The sequence below is a fragment of the Neofelis nebulosa genome, chromosome X, assembly GCF_028018385.1.
Source record: "Neofelis nebulosa isolate mNeoNeb1 chromosome X, mNeoNeb1.pri, whole genome shotgun sequence".
Classification (NCBI taxonomy): domain Eukaryota; kingdom Metazoa; phylum Chordata; class Mammalia; order Carnivora; family Felidae; genus Neofelis; species Neofelis nebulosa.
The window spans coordinates 59,772,308-59,788,145 of NC_080800.1; the positions used below are offsets into that span (position 1 = coordinate 59,772,308).

At 37.9% G+C, this 15,838-nt stretch overlaps 1 protein-coding gene across 7 annotated transcripts in view; it reads left to right on the top strand.

Annotated features, from left to right (window-relative positions):
* TAF1 (TATA-box binding protein associated factor 1) overlaps positions 1 to 15,838 on the top strand; it is an 83,653-nt gene that overhangs the window by 54,528 nt on the left and 13,287 nt on the right. The window contains exon 33 of one of the 7 annotated variants that reach the window (XR_009257218.1): positions 11,228 to 11,358. The exons of the other annotated variants lie outside the window; for them this stretch is intronic. The gene's annotated coding sequence lies outside the window, so the exon portion shown is untranslated. The remainder of the gene's footprint in view (positions 1 to 11,227; positions 11,359 to 15,838) is intronic. 7 annotated transcript variants of the gene reach the window in all.

Here is a 15,838-nt window from a genome sequence, read left to right on the forward strand (position 1 = left end):
GTTCATCCATGTTGTGTAGCATGATCACATTTTTTTTTTTAATGAGTACGTAACGTTTCTCTCCTTTTCTTTACCTACCATTCATGCCTCATTCAGCCTTAATCTGGCTTCTGCCTGTCCAACATACCAAGTGAATAGGATCACATGATTGCCAGATACAGCTGGCACTTTTTAGTCGTTTTCTTGGCATCACCCCAGTATTGGACATCACTGATCATTCCTTTCTTGAAACTGTATTATAATCATTGGCTTCGTAACTTTTTAAAAGTGTTTTATTTATATTTGAGAGAGATCGAGAGAGAGACCGAGTATGAACGGGGGAGAGGCAGAGAGAGAGGGAGACACAGAATCTGAAGCAGGCTCCAGGCTCCAAGCTGTCAGCACAGAGCCCGACGCGGGGCTCAAACTCGTGAACTGCAAGATCATGATGTGAGCCGAAATCGGACACTTAACCGACTGAGCCACCCAGGCACCCCGTGTATTATAATCATTGACTTCACAACTTTTAGCCCTTATATTCCTCCTACCTGTTAGATCATTCCTTTACCATCTCCTTTGCTGAATGTTCCTCTGCCTGTTCCTCTAACTTCAACAGCCACCTCTTTCCTGATAAATCTCAGTTTTATTCTGAGTGAAGGTCTGTGTACCCATCCCCCTGCTGAACATTTCCTCTTGGATGTCCCAGTGGAACTTAAGACATCCCTCACACTGAACGTTCTTCTATCCTTCTCTATTCTAGCTGTTCTCCCTTCATCCTTTATTCAACTCAGTCCTTCACTATTTCCAGTCTGGGTTTAATGGGGACACTAGTGTCACCCAGTAGCTGCACCTAGAAACCTCAGGGTTATTTTTAATTCTTTCCCTTGAAGAATTCTCCAACTTCCAATATATCAGTAAAGCCCTCATTGTATTTTGCCTGGAGTATAACAGCAAATAGTTACCTGGCTAACGTTCCAGCTTCTAGACTTATTAACCTAGCATTCACATTCTTGTCAGATGGACCTCTTTTTTAAAAGATAAAAAAAGTTTATTTTTTATAAAAGGTCAAACAATATGGAAATATATAAAATTTAAAAATTAAAGCTTCTGCCTACCCTCCTAACCCCATCTGCCATAGTTTGACAGTAAAACAGAGGTAACCATTTTAGCATATATCCTTATATATCCTTTCCATGCTTTTTTTTCTTCCATGCTTTTTTTTCTGTACTTACAAAAAGCATGTTTAATAAATTACACATAGTTTTTAAAAATTTATTTTCATAAGAATTGCCATTTTTACAAAGAATTATTTTGTAAGTTGCTCTTTGCTAATAAATATATTGTGATTTTTTTTGAAATAATTTTAGATTCAAGAAATTACAAAAATAGTACAGAGCCCCGTGTACCCTTCACTCAGCTTCTGCCAGTGGTGACATCTTACATAACTTTAGTTCATTATCAAAATCAGGAAATTGGTTTGGTACATTGCCATTAACTAGGTTTCAGACCTTATTCAGTTTGCACTTAAAAAAATCTATATTGTGTGTGTATGTACAGTCCCATGCAGTTTTATGCCATCATGTAGCCACTACTGTTCTGTTACTACCAGAAAACTCCCCAGTGCTACCTCTTTGTATCTGCATCCCCCTACATGCACCTACCACTGTCTTGTCCCTTGGCAACCTCTTATCTATTCTTCATCTTTATAGTTTGGACATTTGAGCATGTTAACATAAAAAATAACACTTTTTGAGATTGACTTTTTTCACTAAGCTTATTTCCCTTGAGATCTCTTTATTTATTTATTTATTTATTTATTTTTTTTTTTTTTTAACATTTTTTATTTATTTTTGGGACAGAGAGAGACAGAGCATGAACGGGGGAGGGGCAGAGAGAGAGGGAGACACAGAATCAGAAACAGGCTCCAGGCTCCGAGCCATCAGCCCAGAGCCTGACGCGGGGCTCAAACTCACGGACCGCGAGATCGTGACCTGGCTGAAGTCGGACGCCTAACCGACTGCGCCACCCAGGCGCCCCCCTTGAGATCTCTTTAAATTGTTGTATGCATCAGTAGTTCATTTCTCCAAATTGCTGAGTAGTGTTCCATTGTGCCACAGTTTGTTCAACCATTCACTCATTGAAAGACAGGTTTCCCGTATTTTGTATTGTAAATAAAGCTGCTGTGAACATTTGTGTACAGGGTTTTAGGTTTTGTATTTTCATTTCCCAGGGATAAATGCCCAAGAGGATGATGGTAAACATATGTTTAGGTTTGTAAGAAACTGCCAAACTCTTTTCCAGTGTGTCTGTACCATTTTGCATTCACAAGCAATATATGAATGATCTCTTTAGTATTTAGTATGATCACTGTTTTTTTTTTTTCATTTTAGTCATTCTTTAATGTCACTGAGGTTTTACTTTGCCTTTCCCTAATGGCTGTTGATGTTAAACATCTTTTCATATGCTTATGTGCCATCCATATATTTTCTTTGTTGAGGTATCTATTCATTTCTTTGCCCCAGTTTTAATTGTTCTGTTTTCTTATTAATGAGATTTGAGGGCTCTTTATATATTTTAGGTACTTGCTCTTTATTAAATGTAAGACTTTTAAAATTTGCATTTTTAAAAATAAAACCAAAATTTTTTTGGAGTATAGTTGACATGTTCTGTTAGTTTCAGGTTTATAACCTAGTGAATCAATTCTATACATTACACAGTGCTCACCATGATAAGTGTAGTCACCACCTCTCATCGTAGAATGTCATTAAATATTATTGACTGTATTCCCGATGCTATACTTATGCTGTATCCCGATGCTGACTTATTTATAACTGAGTGTTGGCAAAGATGTGGAGAGAAAAGAACGCTCATGCACTGTTAGTGGGAATTTAATTGGAGCAACCACTGTGGAAAACAGTAAGGAGGTTTTTCGAAAAGTTAAAGATAGAAATACCATAGAATCCAGTAATTCCACTGCTGGGTATTTACCCAAAGAAAATGAAAACACTAATTTGAAAAGACACATGGACCCCTGTGTTTATTGCAGTGTTGTTTACAATAGCCAAGGTATGGAAGCAACCTAAAGTACCCATCAGTAGATGAATAGATCAAGTTAGATGTACGATTGACAAAGATTTTTCTCCCAGTCTGTGTCGTCTCAGTCTTTTGACACTATCTTTGGAAGAATAGAAGTGTTTAATTTTAATGAAGTCCAGTTTATCAATTTTTTTCTTTTATGGAGTACAATTCTGGTATAACTCTAAGAAGTCTGTTTAACCCCAGGTCACAAAGGTTTTCTCTCATATTTTCTTTTCAGTTTGTAGTATCAGTGTTTCACATCTAAATCCATAATCCACTTTGAATTAATTTTTGTATGTGATAAGAGGTTTTGGTTGAGGTTCATTTTGTTTTGTCTGTGGATGTTCAGTTGTTCCATTTCATTTGTTGAGAAGGCTATCCTTTCTCCATTGGATTGCTTTCCTTTCTCCATTGAATTGCTTTCCTTTCTCCATTGAATTGCTTTGAGCACCTTTATTAAGAATCAGTTGAGTGTGTGGGTCTATTTCTGGATTTATTTTTTTTTTAAGTTTATTTATTTTGAGAGAGAGACAGAGAGAGTGCTGTTTAGGGACAGAGAAAGAGGGAGAGAGAATCCCAAGCAGGCTCTGCACTGTCAGCACAGAACTCGATGTGGGGCTCGAACTCACAAACCGCGAGTTCATGACCTGAGCCAAAACCAAGAGTCGGCCACCTAACTGACTGAGCCACCCAGGTGCCCCTATTTCTGCATTTATTTTGTTCCATTGATCTATGTATCTATCCCTCTGCATTGTACCATGATTACTGTAGCTATATATATATATATATATATATATATATATATATATATATACATACATACACACACACACATATATATATAGTAAGTCTTGTCATGAGGTAGATTAATTCCTCTCACTTTATTCTTTTTTTTTTATTTTATTTTTTAAAATTTACATCCAAATTAGTTAGCATATAGTGTAACAATGATTTCAGGAGTAGATTCCTTAGTGCCCCTTACCCATTTAGCCCATCCCCCCTCTCACAACCCCTCCAGTAACCTTCCGTTTGTTCACCATATTTATGAGTCTCATCCGTTTTGTCCCCCTCCCTGTTTTTATATTATTTTTGTTTCCCTTCCTTTATGTTCATCTGTTTTGTCTCTTAAACTCCTCATGTGAGTGAAGTCATACGATTTTTGTCTTTCTCAATAATTTCACTTAGCATAATACCCTCCAGTTCCATCCACGTAGTTGCAAATGGCAAGATTTCATTCCTTTTGATTGCTGAGTAGCACTTCATTGTATATATATACCACATCTTCTTTATCCATTCATCCATCAATGGACATGTAGGCTCTTTCCATACTTTAGCTATTGTTGATAGTGCGGCTATAAACATGGGGGTGCATGTGTCCCTTTGAAACAGCACACCTGTATCCCTTGGATAAATGCCTAGTAATGCAGTTGCTGGGTCGTAGGGTAGTTCTATTTTTAGTTTTTTGAGGAACCTCCATACTGTTTTCCAGAGTGGCTGCACCAGCTTGCATTCCCGTATTCTTTTTTTTTAATGAAAGGTAATTTTGTGTTTGTGTTCAACAAGTAAAAGGAATGAGGTAAAATATTTAATTCATATTCCAGTAGATTGAATTGTAGGAGACCTTAAAATATGTAACAGGTCAGTATTAACTATTTAAAATAATAAAGATTTACATCAGTTTAATAACTTCAGAGAGGTTATTTCTTTTAATGCATTATAGGCAAACATGAGGTACCTAGAATGGTCTCAAGACATCACCTTAGGGATGGGGAGACTGTCTTGGAAATGGACATGAGGAACCTCCAGAAATCTTCCCCAGTTCCAGGCCATACTTGCAAAGTGGTGAGAGAGAACCAAATGCCCCCTTAGAGGGCTGTGGACATAAATCCCAAGGGAGTGGAGGCCAGGGAAAACTTGAGTACAGGTAGTTGCAGAAGTTTCTGGAAATAAGCAGGAAAGCTTGAAGACCTGCATGCTTTGCTGATGTCTGATAACAGCCTAGGGAGCCCTAGCTTTACCAGTGGATAAATTTGTTTGATCATTTTATATACTGTTTCCTTTCATGTCATCTTTCTCTTGTCCTGTTCAGCTTCTTCTCTTCAGTGTATACTCCTGTTCATAAGCTGAAATTCTTACTCTTATTGTATTTATTTTTTGTTAATCATTGGCAGTTTCCTACTGCTCATTTTATTAACCACACTGTCACTGTTTCCTCTGTTACCTCTTCTGTTCAGACTCCTGTATCTTTCATTTATAATAATCTGCCTTCACAAAAAGATTTTTTTTTTTTTTTAAATTTTTTTTTTCAACGTTTTTTATTTATTTTTGGGACAGAGAGAGACAGAGCATGAATGGGGGAGGGGCAGAGAGAGAGGGAGACACAGAATCGGAAACAGGCTCCAGGCTCCGAGCCATCAGCCCAGAGCCTGACGCGGGGCTCGAACTCCCGGACCGCGAGATCGTGACCTGGCTGAAGTCGGACGCTTAACCGACTGCGCCATCCAGGCGCCCCACACAAAAAGATTTTTAATCATGTTTCCTCTTCATCCCTAATGTGTGTGTATTTTTGTCTTCTCTATCATCTTGATGTTCATTGCCTTCTATTCCTTATCCGATTCATTCATCATTTATTCAGGTTTTTATTTTTCCACCTTCCAGTATTTAAATCCTTTTTTTCTCTTTCCAAATTAATTACTTTCCCTTATTCATCTATTAATGTTTCCACTCTAAAATATTTTGAAAATTATTCTATTTTAATAATATTCAAGGATATTCATACTTTTTCTCTTTATTATTTCAGTCTCCCACACTCCCATCTTTTGTTTTTGTTACTGTGAGTTCCTTTTTTTTCCTCTATCATGTCCACTTTTCTTTCCTCCTTACTTCCTCTGTCCTCACAACTGTTTTGTTGCTTAAATCTTTGATTTTTTAAAAAAAATATTTATTTTTTAATTTACATCCAAGTTAGCATATAGTGCAACAATGATTTCAGGAGTAGATTCCTTAGTGCCCCTTACCCATTTAGCCCATTCCCCCTCCCACAACCCCTCCAGTAACCCTGTTTGTTCTCCATATTTAAGGGTCTCTTATGTTTTGTCCCCCTCCCTGTTTTTTTTTATTAAAAAAAAATTTTTTTTTAACGTTTATTTATTTTTGAGACAGAGAGAGACAGAGCATGAACAGGGGAGGGTCAGAGAGAGAGGGAGACACAGATGTGAAACAGGCTCCAGGCTCTGAGCGGTCAGCACAGAGCTCGACGCGGGGCTCAAACTCACGGACCGCGAGATCATGACCTGAGCCAAAGTCGGACGCTTAACTGACTGAGCCACCCAGGCGCCCCCCGCTCCCTGTTTTTTTATATTATTTTTGTTTCCCTTCCCTTATGTTCGTCTGTTTTGTCTCTTAAAGTCCTCATATGAGTGAAGTCATTATGATATTTGTCTTTCTGTAATTTCGCTTAGCATAATACCGTCTAGTTCCATCCATGTAGTTGCAAATGGCAAGATTTCATTCTTTTTGATTGCCGAGTATTACTCCATTGTATGTGTGTGTGTGTGTGTGTGTATATATATATATATATATACCACATCTCCTTTATCCATTCATCCATGGATGGACATTTGGGCTCTTTCCATACTTTGGCTATTGTTGATAGTGTGGCTATAAACATGGGGGTGCATGTGTCCCTTCGAAACAGCACACCTGTATCCCGTGAATAAATGTCTAATAGTGCAATTGCTGGGTCGTAGGGTAGTTCGACTTTTAATTTTTTGAGGAGCCTTCATACTGTTTTCCAGAGTGGCTGTATCAGTTTGCATTCCCATCAGCAGTGCAAAAGAGATCCTCTTTCTCTGCATCCTCACCAACATCTGTTGTTGCCTGAGTTGTTACTGTTAGCCTAAATCTTTGATTTTTTAAAAATGTTTTTAATGTTTCTTTATTTTTGAGAGACAGAGACAAAGTGTGAGTGGGGAAGAGTCAGAGAAAGAGGGAGACACAGAATCTGAAGCAGGCTCCAGGCTCTGAGCTACCAGCACAGAGCCCAACATGGGGCTCGAACTCACAGACTGCAATATCATGACCCGAGCCAAAGTCAGATGCTTAACCAACTAAGCCACCCAGGAGCCCCCTAAATCTTTGATTTTTAATTCATGTTTCCATTTTTCCATTTACTGTAATAACTTATCTTTCTCCTTCTTGGTATATTTTTTTTTTTCTCTATTTCCATTGCTCTGCCATCCAATTTCTGTCACTTGTAAGGGCTTTCTGGTATTTAGGTTACATGAATTTATATCTAGGTTTTAAGACTTTTTGTTATTCCTATTAGGGAGGAAATCCTTTTCCTCTACCCCCTTATGTTGGGTATGGAGGCATGCAACCCAAGCTGACAAAAGAGTTGAATGGAAGATAAACCCCAAATTTATTCATGTGTCTGTGGGAGTTCACAAAAGTGTAGCTCGTGAATAGCTAAGGTCAAGAGCTTATGCACCTAACTTCTAAAAAAAAAAATGGGAAGAGGAAGAAAGGGCTTCTATGGGAAGAACAAATTGGTTTCTAGGGGAACAAACAGAAGATAAGAAAAGTTTGTGATGATTATTGTCTATGCAGGTGTGAGTGGTATTTTTCATTGTTCTCAAGCTGCCAGTGAAGGGAATTTGTAAGTGTCATTCCCAGAAGTTTCTACTTTTAGTGACATAGGGGAAGCGCCTAGCAGGCTTTCCCTGCATCTGCATCTGTTGAATCTCAAATGTCTTAAGGTTAAAGTAATCTTCTGAGAGTCAGCTGGGTCCCCACAATCCTATCTAATTGTTCTGGTAGCAATTTCTTACTTAGAAAACCAATGCTTCTAAATGAAAACTTTTTTCTTGATTTCCTAAAATCCCTAATTTAATGCTTTCTCATTCTTGACATATATCCTAATATATTTTCTATTTCTTGTTAGGATTAACTTTTTCCATAATCCTTTTTGCACCTGTGCCTTTTTTTTTATTTGCACAATTTTCTTTAGGTTTTTGACTGCCCTCACTTGCTTTCTTTTTGTCTTTTCCTGCTCATTCTGTTCAGCTCATTTCCTGGCTGAGATGGCACTACCTTTGTTCTCTCCTGTTCTGTTCTGTTTCTAGTTGCACTTGTACCTTCACATTCATTGTCCCTCCCTTTTCTTTTCCATTTTGATTAACCATTGTCTCCTGATTTTATTTCTTCTCATTTATTTTAAACATTCTTTTCAATACAGCCTTGTTTTTCTTATTTCTTAGTTTTTCATCCTCTTTTAATCTAACAAGATTTTAGAAACAACTTGTCAAGCTCAGTGTAACAAAAAGGTATAGATTTTGTTGGAAATTGTGTTGAATTTTAAATATTGGTGAGGACTGTCACTTTGTGATGTAGGGTATTACGATTTATAAATGTTCTATGTAGAATATTTTCTTTCTTAACAGTGTTCAACAGATTTGTACAATTTTACTCAAGAAATTCTTGCACAAATTTGAGATTATTTCGTAGTATTATTACAAATCCTAAATTTTCTAAAATTACACTGCCTAAAGAAAATAACTTCCAAAATAATGAGATGTGTTACCACTTTAATACTTTTCTCTAGGGTTTTAAACTTATTTTCAGTGTTGACCATCTTATAATCAGTGAATAATGACAATTACATCTTTTCATTTTCTAGAATGCTTATTCTTTTTTGTTTGTTTGTTTACCACATATATTAGGAGCTAAAATGCAATAAAATGTGTGGACATGATAGTTGGTATAGTTCTAACATTATTGATTTAAAAGAGCATTGGGCTTCATGATTTATTAGTTTGTTCTATGTTTATATTAGCTTACTACCTTGCATAAAGTCAATAATCTCCTTTATGTTTATAATATATTAAGGGCTTATATTTTTATAATAAATGAATATTGAATATAAAAAATTATTTTTGAGAGAGAGCTCAAGTGGTGGAGGGGCAGCAAGAGGGGGACAGAGGATCGGAAGTGGGCTCTGCACTGACAGCAGCAAGCCTGATGTGGGGCTCAAATCACAAACCCTGAGATCATGACCTGAGCCGAAGGCTGACGCTCAGCTGACTGAGCCACCCAGGCGCCCCTCTCCCTTTATTCTTTCTATAAATTTTATTTTTCTTTTGCCTTCTTACTCATATTTTAGAGAAGTCTTTATATACATACAGAGAAGTCTTGCCAAGATTTTGATAAGAATTGAGGTAAACCTGGAGATCAGTTTTGGGGAAAATTGACATGGTTATTGATCCTGTCTTATTGTTCGTACGTATTAGATCTCTCTCATTCTTTTTAATGTATCCCATAGCATAGATATACGTATCAATTTATTTAACCATCCCCCCCCTGTTGGGTATTTAAAGTGTTTGTATAATGCTGGCTTGCAAACCTCTTTTCACTATTTTTATATTTCATTGATATTGTGCACTTATAGGAGTATTTCTATAGGAAATTTTGATATATGTTCTAAAATTGTGTTCTAAAAAGCTGTACCTCTTTATAGTGAAAAACAGCGAGGAGAATGCCTGTTTCCCTACAACTTCTACAACATCGGAATTATCAGTGTTTAAAAATCTTTACCAATGAAATTATTTCTGTAAATTCAAGTATATAACTGAAATGAAATTTTTCCATCTTAAAAAATTACATGCTCCTCAAAAAAATCAAACCATACAGAATTATAAAAAGTGAAAAGGAAAAATTTTCCCATCTTTCTCCTTTTCCCCATCCCATTCTCTAGAGTGGCCACTGCCAGATTTGATGTGAAGCATCCTGGACCTTTTTCTATACATACCAATATACTTTTTTGACAAAAGAAATCACATATTTACATTTTGTTCTACAGTTTGATTTTTTCACTTGATAGTATGTTATGGACAATTTTTCATTCATGTAAGTATGTCATCTTGTTTAAGTGAAATCTATGTGTATATGACTCAAAGGAAAAAGAGCTAGGGGTGCCTGGGTGGCTCAGTCGGTTAAGCATCTGACTTCGGCTCAGGTCATGATCTCACAGCTCATGGGTTCAAACCCTGTGTCAGGCTCTGTGCTGACAGCGCAGACAGAGCTTGGAGTCTGCTTCGGATTCTGGGTCTCCTCTCTCGCTGCCCCTCCCCACTTGCACTCTGTCTCTTTCTCTCTCAAAAAATGAATAAACATTTAAAAATTTAAAGGAAAAACGAGGTGCCTGCATGGCTCAGTCGGTTGAGCGTCTGACTTTGGCTCAGGTCATGATCTCACGGTTTGTGGGTTCGGGCCCTGCATGGGGCTCTGTGCTAACAACTCGGAGCCTGGAGCCTGCTTCAGATTCTGTGTCTCCCTCTCTCTCTGCCCCTCCCCCGCTCACGCTCTGTCTCTCTCTCTCTCTCTCTCTCTCTCTCTCTCAAAAATGAATAAATGTTAAAAAATATTTTTAATAAAAAATTAAAGAAAAAACTAAATGAATGTCATTATGAATGTTTCTGCAAAAGATACTGAAATTGAATTTCTACTCTAAAAAAAATATGCTGTGGCTGAAGGGAAAGGGAGATTGTCCAGTGGTCGCTGCCGTTTGAATTTTCATTTCTATGAGAATACTGCTTTGTTCAGGAATTCAATTTCTACTTAAAATTTGATAGGAAATATACGATGTCTATAACTTGCTAGCCCTCTTGTGTACTGTATTGAGCTAGTAGATAGATAGATAGCAATCTGGTATAAGGCAGCGTCTCCCTGAAGTCTTGTGCTTGTGATGAGTAAGATGGTATAATATGCCAATAAGCAAATATGTACCAGAATATATTAAGGCTACAACAAAGTCCATATTTTAAAAATATCATAGGAGAAAGTAAAGATTCTTACTAGTTACTAAAAGAAAAAGGAGACTCAAGAGAAAAACAGGCTTTCTTTCAGCTCTGGAGTTTGTGTAATGTATTTTCAGGGCACCTCTGTGGTGCCAGGAGAAACCAAACAAAACCTGAACATGAGGGATACAAATCAGTGTTAACTTCCTCCATGTTTATTCTTTATAAGCTATTGTAGTTGATATCATGTAGAGTTGGGCCAAAAGTACAGAAAGAAAAATGGCCACAGGTAGACTTATTGGTCTAAATCTAATAAGTGATTGCTGTAAGCTACGTGTAGACAGGAACCATGTCTGTCTTTTATCCCTGGTGCTTAGGGTAATGTTTGGCACATAGTAGAGACTCAGTAAATATCTGTTGCGTGAACGAATGGCCAGAGGTGGAGCTGCAGTACCAAGAAAGGAGAGTGGTGCTTCAGAAGCCATGGGATTAGAGTTTTAAGGAAGAAGTAAGTATCGGCTGCAAACACAACACAGGGCTTCCAAGGTCAAGTATGAAAAATGTTCACCAGATTTGGCAGTTAGTACATCACTGTTGACTTGAAGAGAACAATTTTCATGAAGTCTTCTTTAACACTGCTTCATTCTCTGACACATTGCTACTTCCTCTACAGTCCCTTATTTCTCCATCATTGAAATTGTGAGTGTATAATCTTCATGAGGCGCTGAAAGGCATCAAGGTCAAGGACCTGTCTTGTTTTTGTTAGTTTGTTCTGTTTTGTTTTTTAATTTTTATCTTTATATCACCAGAACCTGGCACTGTACTTGGCTTAAAAATGAAGAGTTAAGGCCTGTTATGAATTGTACTCTACAGGAAAAGGTGTTTTGAAGTCATTATGTGGTTATTTTTTCCAATGGCTGTAGAGATATGATGTGACTGTTTAGCCAAGACTGTGTTATATGTATTTTTTTTTATTTTAATGTGTATTTGTTTAGCCAAGACTGTGTTACATGTATTTTTTTTTATTTTAATGTGTATTTATTTATTTTTGAGAGAGAGAGAGAGAGAGAGAGAGACAGAGTGCAAGTGGGGAAGGAACAGAGAGAGAGGGAGACACAGAATCTGAAACAAGCTCCAGGTTCTGAGCTGTCCGCACAGGGCCCAACGCGGAGCTCGAACTCGAGAACGGTGAGATCATAACCTGAGCCAAAGTCAGATGCTTAACCGACTGAGCCACCCAGGCGCCCCGTATGTATTTTTTTAAGTTGCTGAATGGAATAGTGGTTCATTTAGGAAAGAAAGAAGCATTTTCAGGTTCTTTAGGGCTTTTCATCAGATAGTCCTGAATGTAAATCATACCTTTGTCCAGTGAGATTTATTACCCCAGTTCCCCTCTAGATAGTTTCTGGCTTCTTGAATTTCTGGTCCAGATTCTGAGTGAGGTTCTGTTACTCCAGTTTGAGAGATCAGACCTCTTATCTTGGAAACTAAACATCTTAATTTGCATTTGATCCACATTCTACATAATGTAAAGAGCCTAGCTACAGTCTCGAAGATTAGATTTACTTCTCTTTTTACCTTTTCTGGACCTAGTTTGTGATAAATATTTAAGAATTGAGAGAGTTCAAGCTCAGTTTCTTTGGGATCTGTGGACCATTGCATAGTTTCTTTAGGAATTAGCTATATGGATTTCTTCTCTCTTTTTAAATTTTTTTTTTTTTCAACGTTTTTTTATTTTTATTTTTGGGACAGAGAGAGACAGAGCATGAACGGGGGAGGGGCAGAGAGAGAGGGAGACACAGAATCGGAAACAGGCTCCAGGCTCCGAGCCATCAGCCCAGAGCCTGATGCGGGGCTCGAACTCACGGACCGCGAGATCGTGACCTGGCTGAAGTCGGACGCTTAACCGACTGCGCCACCCAGGCGCCCCTCTTCTCTCTTTTTAAATCTGGCACTGATTTTTTTTTAAGGGAGCTTTCTACTGCTACTAGGATTTGATTTGATTTTTTAATTTTAATGATTCACATTGGAACACGTGTGTATCCCCCTGCACTGTTCACTGTCAGATAATACTTAGGCTTGTTTTGGTAGAGTACTCATTTTCTTAGGAGGAAGGTTATTTTGGGTATCGACGGAAAGATTCTCAAAGGATATGTGAGCTTGAGAGTGATCACAAACATCCTTTTCTCCTTGGTTGAGCAGGACTGCTCACCAACTTGACTGGTATTTTCACTGAAACCTTTCAGGAAGCAATAATACTTGGTTTCCCTCTCTCACCAGAACCATGAAGCTTGCAGCTTTCTTCTCACATCTCTGCAGAGGTCAATTAACTTAGAAATGACAAAAAGAATTTTCTTGATTTGGGTGGAAAATCAGCTTTCCTGAGCTGTCATTAGAATTACCACTACTTAAGGACATTTGGATTTGAATTCTATATGATTCTGTAGGTTACTGCCAATCCTTATTTGAAATAAGGCCAAGTATAGATTTATTTCCTTGACAAGACATTTGCAATTACACTGCTCTGATTTAAGGAGAGAGAGAAAAGCAAAGTATATTTGGAAAAACATTTCTTTTTATAAACGGGTAGCTTATTCTCCTGTAGGGCACAGTGATAATTCATAGATGGCCTTATCTTTCATTCATTTTTGTGTTGTTTTGGGAATCACTCATTAAAAAATTAGTTCTGGTTTTCTGTATTGTGACCCTTTAGGGACTAGGAAATTGAATTCACTTTCCACTTACTCCTTTTCCCCCTATGATAGCTCCAGCACCTTTATTATTCCCACAGAGGCCCTGTTAGTTTATATGTCTCTTTGCTGGACTCCTCTTTTCTTCCTAATCTGTGAAGCCTACTGTTGGTCATCCTACTTCTAGTAAGCTCCTGACTGCTGCAGAATAGAGAGCAGTATTTTTAGCTTTATGGAAATGGTGTGGTTATAGACCCTTTTGAGAGTCTGATGAAAAACCATGGATCTTCCACCCAGAAAACTGTATATTACATATAGAATTTTGTTTAGTTTCTGTACATTCATGGATCTCTTTATCTCATTACCACCCCATTCAAGAATTCCTGGGATAAGAAAACATCTGGGTGTCTTATCCTTTTGGGGTGGGTATACATTTATTTATTTATTTATTTATTGAGGTGTCTTGACATACAATGTTATATTAATTGCAGGTGTACACCATAGGGATTCGACAATTCTATACATCGCACTGTTCTGAACACAGTAGTGGTGACAATAGTCGCCGTCTGTCAGCATACAACACTATTGCAATATTATTGACCATGTTCCCTATGCTGTAGTTTTCACCTCTGAGACTTACTTATTTTAGAACTGGAAGTTTGTGCCTCTTAATACCCTTCACCTATTTCACCCATGCTCACACCCACCACCCCTCTGGCAACCACCAGTTTGTTCTCTGTATTTTAAGAGTCTGTTTTTTGTTTGCTTGTTCATTTTGGGGGGGGGGGTTTAGATTCCATATATAAGTGAAATCATATGGCATTTGTCTTTCTCTGTCTGACTTAGCATTATACCCTCTAGCTCCATCTGTGTTGTTGCAAATGGCAAGGTTTCATTCTTTTTAATGGCTGAATAATACTGTATTGTGTACGTGTGTGTGTGTGTGTGTGTGTGTGTACACCACATCTTTATCCAGTCATTTCTTGATGACACTTGCACTGCTTCCATATCTTGGCTGCTGTAAATAATGGTGCAAAAAACATGGGGGTGCATGTATCTTTTCAAATTAGTGTTTTCATTTCCTTTGGGCAAATTAGATATTTTATCCTTTTTTGGTCATGTTAAAAATGGTTTGCCAACTCCACCACCATCTTTTATCAAAAATACTTCAAAGCTATTTTGCATTTAGTAGAGTAATAGAGTTAAATAGCTGAACCCCTTGTCATGCTTGAGAGCACAGACTTAAAAACTGAGAAGGCACACAAACAGCTAGCAATCCAAACACATGGACAAGGACAGGTATATCAGCTATATAAATAAGTGTGTGTGTTTTTATATATTTTAGGGTTATTATTAGTGGGTATTTCTTTAGTTACATGCTGCAAAGAAAATGGGGAAGGAAGAGGTCCCATCTGCAAAAATATTTTTAATGTGTATTTTTGATAGACAGAGTGTGAGCAGGGGAGGGCAGAGAGAGAGGGGGAGACATGGAATCTGAAGCAGGCTCCAGGCTCTGAGCTGTCAGCACAGAGCCCAACGCAGGGCTTGAACTTACAAACCGCGAGATCATGACCTGAGCCGAAGTCAGATGCTTAACCAACTGAGCCACCCAGGCGCCCCTAATTTTTCCTGTATTTTAAAGAAGAGCATTGAGGTGTTAAAAGGTTAGTTGAGGTTTAGGTTTCAAAACTGAAGTCATGTAAGGTCTGTATTCTTCATGTATAGGCTGGAATTGTAACTACAAGGCAAGTCCCCATAGGTAGCATTGTCAGCGTACCATAAGCAGTTATTGTTGCATTGGCTTGCAGAAGGAGGCCTGTGGCCTGTATGCAGCCTATTTACTCGAGCATCCTGTATTGCTATCAACAAGAGCAAGCTTATCTGAGAACTTTTGCAGTCTGTCTCCCTCAGTATTTTGAGGACCAGGCTACTGGTGGCCGTAGGAGATTAGAGCTCTGGAAATTTGAGCTGCGGGCTTATCACTGAAACTGTCCTTGATGGTGAGCCAGCTCTGGCTGGCTGTATGTGTGTCCTAAATATCTTGATGGAGGACTTTGTTTTCTTTCTCGTTTATTTTTGTTTGGCACAGTCAGCTTGTGTAAGGATACAACTTTGAAAGAATACATCTTTGAAAGAACACATGGCCTGAGATTTTAACTGAAAGAGACTTCTTTGTTCATATAATAGCTTATAATAATCAGGGTAGGTCTGGCATGAGAATTGCACATATACATATGGTGTATTTTTTAGCCTTTGCATCCTAATAAATACTAGGTTTAATACCCTGTGAAGCCTTTC